The sequence below is a fragment of the Mus musculus genome, chromosome 17, assembly GCF_000001635.26.
Source record: "Mus musculus strain C57BL/6J chromosome 17, GRCm38.p6 C57BL/6J".
NCBI lineage: Eukaryota > Metazoa > Chordata > Mammalia > Rodentia > Muridae > Mus > Mus musculus.
Window position 1 is genome coordinate 16,158,384 of NC_000083.6, and position 7,700 is coordinate 16,166,083.

Consider the following 7,700-nt stretch of genomic DNA (forward strand, 5'->3'; position numbering starts at 1 on the left):
GACTGGAGCTCAGGACCAGCATATGGTGCAGAAACATTAGGGGATTCTCTGTTAGGAACATTAGCTACTAAAAATCAAAATGAAGATCATATGATAAAAATTCCAGAATAAAGTTGGGATCCTGTGTACCCTGACTTTGTTGGAATGTTTAGAGTTAAAAAGGAGATGATTTTTAGAGCCGGACACACATATATTTAAAATACACCTAATACAAGAACTCACCTAATTTTACCTTGGAAAATGTAGTTTAATCTTACTAAACCTAAATATTACCATATATAAAGTTGGAATAAAACTGTCTACCTTAAGGGACAGTAAGAATTGAGTAAGAAAACAGGTGGTATACTATAACAACTGGTATGGATTTTCATACTCCTTCCACAACAGAAAAGGAAGGTAAAATGTATGCTATATTCTGAGCTGATTCTATTAAAGGCCATGGATCAAGTTGCTTTTTTTTTTTTTAAATACTGGGGAAGTAGGAAAGACCACACTAATGCCAGGAGTTATGAAGATAGTTAACTCAGACACTGGGAGTATTTTTTTCCTCTTAGATATGCTTTCATTGTGTCCCATAAGTTTGGGTATGTTGTGGCTTCATTTTCATTAAACTATAAAAAGTCCTTAATTTCTTTCTTTATTCCTTCCTTGACCAAGGTATCATTGAGAAGAGTGTTGTTCAGTTTCCATGTGAATGTTGGCTTTCTATTATTTATGTTGTTATTGAAGATCAGCCTTAGTACATGGTGATCTGATAGGATGCATGGGACAATTTCAACATTTTTGTATCTGTTGAGGCCTGTTTTGTGACCAATTATATGGTCAATTTTGGAGAAGGTACTATGAGTTGCTGAGATGAAGATATATCCTTTTGTTTTAGGATAAACGTTCTGTAGATATCTGTTAGATCCATTTGAGGTAGTGTCTGTCTTTTTCCCTGAGATGTGTTTCCTTTAAGCAGCAAAATGTTGGGTCTTATTTGTGTAGCCAGTCTGTTAGTCTATGTCTTTTTATTGGGGAGTTGAGTCCATTGATATTAAAATATATTAAGGAAAAGTAATTGTTGCTTCCTATTATTTTTGTTGTTAAAGTTGGCATTCTGTTCTTGTGGCTGTCTTTTTTTAGGTTTGTTGAAGGACTACTTTCTTGCTTTTTCTAGGACATGGTTTCTGTCCTTGTATTTTTTTTTTTTTTTTCTGTTAGTATCCTTTGAAGGGCTGGATTCGTGGAAAGATAATGTATGAATTTGGTTTTGTTGTGGAATACTTTGCTTTCTCCATCTATGGTAATTGAAAGTTTGACTGGGTATAGTAGCCTGGGCTGGAATTTGTGTTCTCTTAGTGTCTGTATAACATCTGTCCAGGCTCTTCTGGCTTTCATAGTCTCTGGTGAAAAGTCTGGTGTAATTCTGATAGGCCTGCCTTTATATATTACTTGACCTTTTTCCCTTACTGCTTTTAATATTCTATCTTTATTTAGTTTATTTGTTGTTCTGATTATTATGTGTCAGGAGGAATTTCTTTTCTGGTCCAGTCTATTTGGAGTTCTGTAGGCTTCTTGTATGTTCATGGGCATCTCTTTCTTTAGGTTTGGGAAGTTTTCTTCAATAATTTTGTTGAAGATGTTTGCTGGTCCTTTGAGTTGAAAATCTTCATTCTCATCCACTCCTATTATCCGTAGGTTTGGTCTTCTCATTGTGTCCTGGATTTCCTGGATGTTTTGAGTTAGGATCTTTTTGCATTTTGCATTTTCTTTGATTGTTGGGCCGATGTTCTCTATGGAATCTTCTGCACCTAAGATTCTCTCTTTCATCTCTTGTATTCTGTTGCTGATGCTCGCATCTATGGTTCTAGATTTCTTTCCTAGGGTTTCTATCTCCAGAGTTGCCTCACTTTGGGTTTTCTTTATTGTGTCCACTTCCCTTTTTAGGTTTCGTATGGTTTTGTTTATTTCCATCACCTGTTTGGATGTGTTTTCCTCTTTTTCTTTAAGGATTTGTAACTCTTTAGCTGTGTTCCCCTGTATTTCTTTAAGTGAGTTATTAAAGTCCTTCTTGATGTTCTCTACCATCATCATGAGATATGCCTTTCAATCTGGGTGTGTTAGAGTACCCAGGACTGGCTGATGTGGGAGTTCTGGGTTCTGATGATGGTGAGTGGTCTTGGTTTCTGTTAGTAAGATTCTTACGTCTGCCTTTCGCCACCTGGTAATCTCTGGAGTCAGTTGTTATAGTTGTCTCTGGTTAGTGTTCCTTTTGTGATTCTGTTAGCCTCTACCAGCAGACCTGGGAGAGTAGCTCTCTCCTGAGTTTCAGTGGTTCAAGCACTCTCTGCAGGCAAGCTGTCCTCTTGCAGTGAAGGTGCACATATATCTGTTGATCGGATTTGCCTCCTGGCAGAATATGAAGGCCCGAAACAGGGCCTGTCCCAGAAGCTGTTAGCTTCTGTAGTCCATACTCTTACCTGTGCATACTAGTCTTGGCAGGATCCGGGAAGGAAGATGGCTCCCTTGGATGCTCTGGCAAAGTCCTCCTGGGCAGGGTGGACACCTCTCCTCTGGCAGGGAAGGTACCCGGATGTCTGTAGCCCGAAACAGGGCCTGCCTTAGAAGCTCTGTGGCTCCTGCCTTACCCAGAAGGTGTTAGCTTCTGTAGTCCACACTTTCACCTGTGCGGACTAGTCTTGGTGGGATCCTGAAAGGAAGATGGCTCCTGCTGATGCCAGATATTTTCTTTATTTACATTTCAAATGCTATCCCAAAGTCCCCTATACCCTCCCCCTACCCTGCTCCCCTACCCACTCACTCCCACTTCTTGGGCCTGGTGTTCCCTGTACTGGGGCATATAAAGTTTGCAAGACCAAGGGGCCTCTCTTCCCAATGATGGTCAACTAGGCCATCCTCTGCTACATATGCAGCTAGAGATATGTGCTCTGGGGGTACTGATTAGTCCATATTGTTGTTCCACCTATAGGGTTGCAGACCCCTTTCTTAAAAAATAATTTTAAGGAACTATTTATTAAATTTTCTCTTGTATATGTGTGTGCCTGTGTGGTTTTATTTGTACAATGTTTTTGCAGCTATTGCACGGGGCATTGTATCCCCTGAAATCATGGTTGCAGGTTCCTGTGGGCTGCCTAATGTGGGTTCCGGGAACTGAACCCAGGTCCTCTGGAAGAACAATATTAGTTCTTAGCACCTGAGCCATCCTGAAGCCCTAAAAAGATTTTTTTTGTGGCATTGAGGATTGAACATGGGGTCTTGTGAAGATAGAGATTAGTCTAACTATGAAGAGAGATTTTTTTTTTCCCTTAGAAGTCTTTAAATTTCCAGGAATCATGCCAACTTCATGGCATTATTTCTTACATCTCCTCCTCTTAGACATTTCTTTTAGCATAAATTATCACAAGTAGATACCTAATTGTTTAGGTTACTGAATAACTTTTAAAGAATTTTGTAGTGCAAATTCTTTCTACCAAAATATTTTCTAAAAAACCAAAATTGTGTGTGTGTGTGTGTGTGTGTGTGTGTAATATGTGGAACTACAGACATTTGCAGGATTCCCAGCTTGTTATGTGAGTTCTGGGATCTGACTGCTCATGATGTGTAACAAATGACCCTAACAGATGAGGTATTTCTCCACTTCCCTACCCCATCTCAGTGTTTTAATATTTTTCTAGTCTTTAAAACCTTTCATGTGGCACTATTATATAAAATGTGACTAGTACTTATTGACTGACTGACTGGGGAGTTTATGTTTTAGTGTAATTTACTCTAGTAGCTCGAGATTATATAAATATACTTCTGATACCCTTGTATGGCTCTCCTTTCCAAACACACGGAAACAGACTTCCCAGGTTTCTTGCAGTTATTCGATTAATTCTGGCCAATAACTGGTGAATGAGCCACATATCATCTTCAGACCCAGTCAGTAAAAAGCTCTTGAGGGGAGATGGAGGTTGGAAATGAGCAGCGTGAGTAACTAAGTCACTGTCTGGAGGACTGCTGCCTGCGTGAGAAATCTGGTTTCACTGTATATGTTCTGTGAATAATATAATAAAGTATAAGACTCTTATATAAATAAATAAACCTTTGTTATGCATTCGCTGACATTTTTGAGTATAACTTGTTATCCTAGTATTGCTTAACTTCTCTGATTAGTTATATTAGAGGCTGTGATATACCATCTAGATCTCCACGAAGCTGGAGGGCTCATTCTAATGACTTTGACTTTCTACCAATGATTACTTCTTTGAGAGTTGCATTAGCTAATGGAAATGTAGTGGCCCAGCAATGTCACTACAGAGCACCCCTGCATCCAAGGACTGACAGCTGAGTGCCGTAAAGGAATGTCCTTTCCTGAATAGGGAACACATATGATGAGAGAGTTTGAAGTTACTTGTGGCAAATACATTTAAACCTGACTTCTCTACTCAGCCAATCCTGCCTCTCTCTTCTTCTTTACAGAAGTTGTTCTTAAGGACTCTCTCCACCAAACTTGTATATATTTCCTTAGAAGATTTACCCACAGAAACCCAGAAGACATATGAATGCAGAGTCGTTTCAAATTCCAATGGTTAAAACTCAGTGAGCTTTATATGGAAAGGATGCAGCTTGAGTCTGGGGAAGATCATTTAGCCATCTATATTTTCTTTTTGTTAGATGATCCTTATTGAGACATTTTCTCTCATTGCCTTTTAACTAGCTGGGGATTCTACTACACCACTGCTGATGTCCTCTATGATGTCACAAGGTTGTTCCCCACCTATACTGCAGCCCACAGACTATGCAGTATGCAGGATTGCCTTAATAATTTCATAAAGTTCTCTGGAAGAAGACTGGTCAGGCATCTTTGGAGCAATGTTGACAATGTCATCAAAGGTGGTATTTCCACTTTGTTAATGTGTTTTTTTCTGATTCTTTCTGTTTCTTGATGGCTCCTTTAGTGTTATGATGATCAGGAGAGAGGCAGAAGGTAAAGCCTAAATATGGACCTGTCTATTCTGAGTGGCCAGGTTCATTGTCATGCTCAGACCTTTCCTGTCATGGGGTGCCTTAGAGATGCCATCACTATATTTCTTTTGGGGAAAGATAGACTTAAGAAACCAATCTTGGGGACCAAGATGGATGTGTCATCAACCTTGCCCTGGTATACATGGGGTACATGACTTTGATCTCATTGGGTGGAACAAGGCAAAAGAGGCTCAAATGAATCCTTATTCTGAATAACTGAAGAAAGTTACACCATGCCCCCCCCCCCACACACACACATACACTACTTGAAAGCCAAAAGCTATCTATTTTAAATTAGAGACCTGGATTCTGGAGACAGTTTCTGCTTCCAGCCATTCTGAAACTTATTCATTATGACTATTTTTTTCCTGACAAATATAGATAGTACCAGATATGCTAAGGAGAGCACACGTACATGAGTTAATGTGAATGGGTATTTGACAACGTGATGCTTTCTGAAAAAAATCATGATCCTGCTGGGTGAGAATAACAAGATGATCTAGTGTTAACCAATTTTGCTGTAATTTTATTATAGATTCTAGGCCTTTAGACAGTTATTTTTTTGATAGTTTTACTTTCACCTATAACTAGATTGTTCTTTTTTTTTTTAATTGGGTATTTTCTTTGTTTACATTTCAAATGTTATCCCATTTCCCTCTTTTCACTCTGCAAACCCATATCCCATCCCCCCTTACCCTGCTTCTATGAGGGTTCTCCCTCACCCACTCCCGCCTCACTGCTCTAGAATTCCTCTATACTGGAGCATCAAGCCTTCACAGGACCATGGGCTTCCCCTCCCATTGATGTCAGATAAAGCCCCTTCAGTTCCTTCAGTCCTTCCCCTAACTCCACCATTGGGGTCCCTGTGCTCAGTCCGATGGTTGATTGCAAGCATCCACATCTGTATTGGTCAGGATCTGGCAGAGCCTCTCAGGAGACAGCTGTATCAGGCTCCTGTCAGCAAGCACTTCTTGGCATCAGCAATAGTGTTTGAGTTTGGTGTCTGTAGGTGGGATGGATCCCCAGCTGGTGCAGTCTCTGGATGGCCTTTCCTTCAGTCTCTACTCCATTCTTTGTCCCTGTATTTCCTTTAGACAGGAACAATTCTGGGTTAAAAATTTGGAGACAGGTGGGTGGCCCCATCCATCAACAGGAGGGCCACACCTAACCTCTGGATATGGTCTCCATGGGTTCTCCCTCCTCTTTGTGGGTATTTCAGCTAATGTCATCCCTGTGGGGTCCTGGGAGGCTCTTGTTTTCCTGGCACCTGGGACTTTCTGGTTGCTATCCCCAGTTCCCCATCCCCAATTGCTACATATTTCTGTTCAATTTCCTGACCCTCTGTACATCTCTTCTATCTCCTGCCACTGATTCTGCCGTTCTTATTTCTTCCCCCTCCTTCCCTCCTCCCAAGTCCCTCTCACCCTCTACTTCCCTTTATTATATTGTTCCCTCTTCTAAGTAGGACTGGAATATCCACTCTTCGGTCTTCCTTCCTCTTGAGCTTTATGTTGTCTGTGAGTTGTATCTTGGGTATGTATTCCATGCTCTTTGCCTAATACCCACTTAACAGTGAGTGCATACCATATGTATCTTTTTGAGTTATCTCACTCAGGATATTTTCTAGATCCATCCATTTGCCTATGAATTTCATGAAGTGATTGTTTTTAATAGCTGAGTAGTACTTCATTGTGTAAATGTACCAGATTTTCTCTATCCTTTCCTCTGTTGAGGGACATCTGCATTGTTTCCAGCTTCTGCCTATTATAAATATGGCTGCTATGAATATAGTGGAGCATCTGTCTTTGTTATATGTTGGAGCATCTTCTGGGTATATGCCCAGGAGTGGTATAGCTAGATTGTTCTTATGCTCTATTTGCTGTGAGAGTTTTCTTTGGTCTTCCAGTAGGTTGGAACTCTCCGAAGATAGGCAAGTTTTAATGTTTTTCAGTATTTCCTAGTACCTACCAAAAGGCTTTTTGCTGGGTGGGAGTTCAGTGAATATTAAATAATTTTCAGGGGGAGAAACACACTCTGTAACACATATATGTAGGACTTCAGAATATGTTTTGATTAATAATTGTAAAAAAAAACGAGTAAGGCAGAAGAGGCATACTTTAGTTACTTTTTCTGTTGCATAATAAAGTAGCCTGATCAAAGCAGTTTAAGGAAGAAAGGGCTTATTTCATTTTAAAGTTCCAGGTTATAGAGTAGCTTCTAGCAGGAAGCCTGTTTTGGCAGGAAGAGGAGGTGGCTAGTGGTACTGTGTCCACACAGAAAGTTGAGTGATGGTGGCTTGGGTTCTGTTGCTTGTGCTCTCTTTTTTAATCAGTTCTGGACCCTAGCCTATGGAATGGTTGCTGAAGGCAGGATGCCTTTGTGCATTATGTAAAGGTTATCCTTGAGTTATTCCAGTGCTGATTTCTCTGCCCTCATATCTTCCTTCAATCTAGGCACTGCATTGTAATGCTTAGGTCAAGAATCTCCTGTCTCAAGTTTGTGTACAAATTCTTACCATTAATTCTCTGCCTTGTCAATAGATACTAATCAGCTGTTGTCTGGGAAGAAGAGAGAATAGGGTGCAAACTTCTACCAGCCAAAGGAGGAGAGAAGAATTAAGTGAAAGCAGGCTGGCCACAAGGAGGAAGGAAGATAAAGTTCTTGAGAACTCAACAGAAAATCGAAGGCCT

The 7,700-nt window shown here is 40.3% G+C and overlaps 1 pseudogene; it reads right to left on the reverse strand.

Moving 5' to 3' along the window:
* Window positions 1–4,694: 4,694 nt before the first annotated feature.
* On the reverse strand, window positions 4,695–5,362 carry Gm49777 (annotated as a pseudogene).
* Window positions 5,363–7,700: the final 2,338 nt, after the last annotated feature.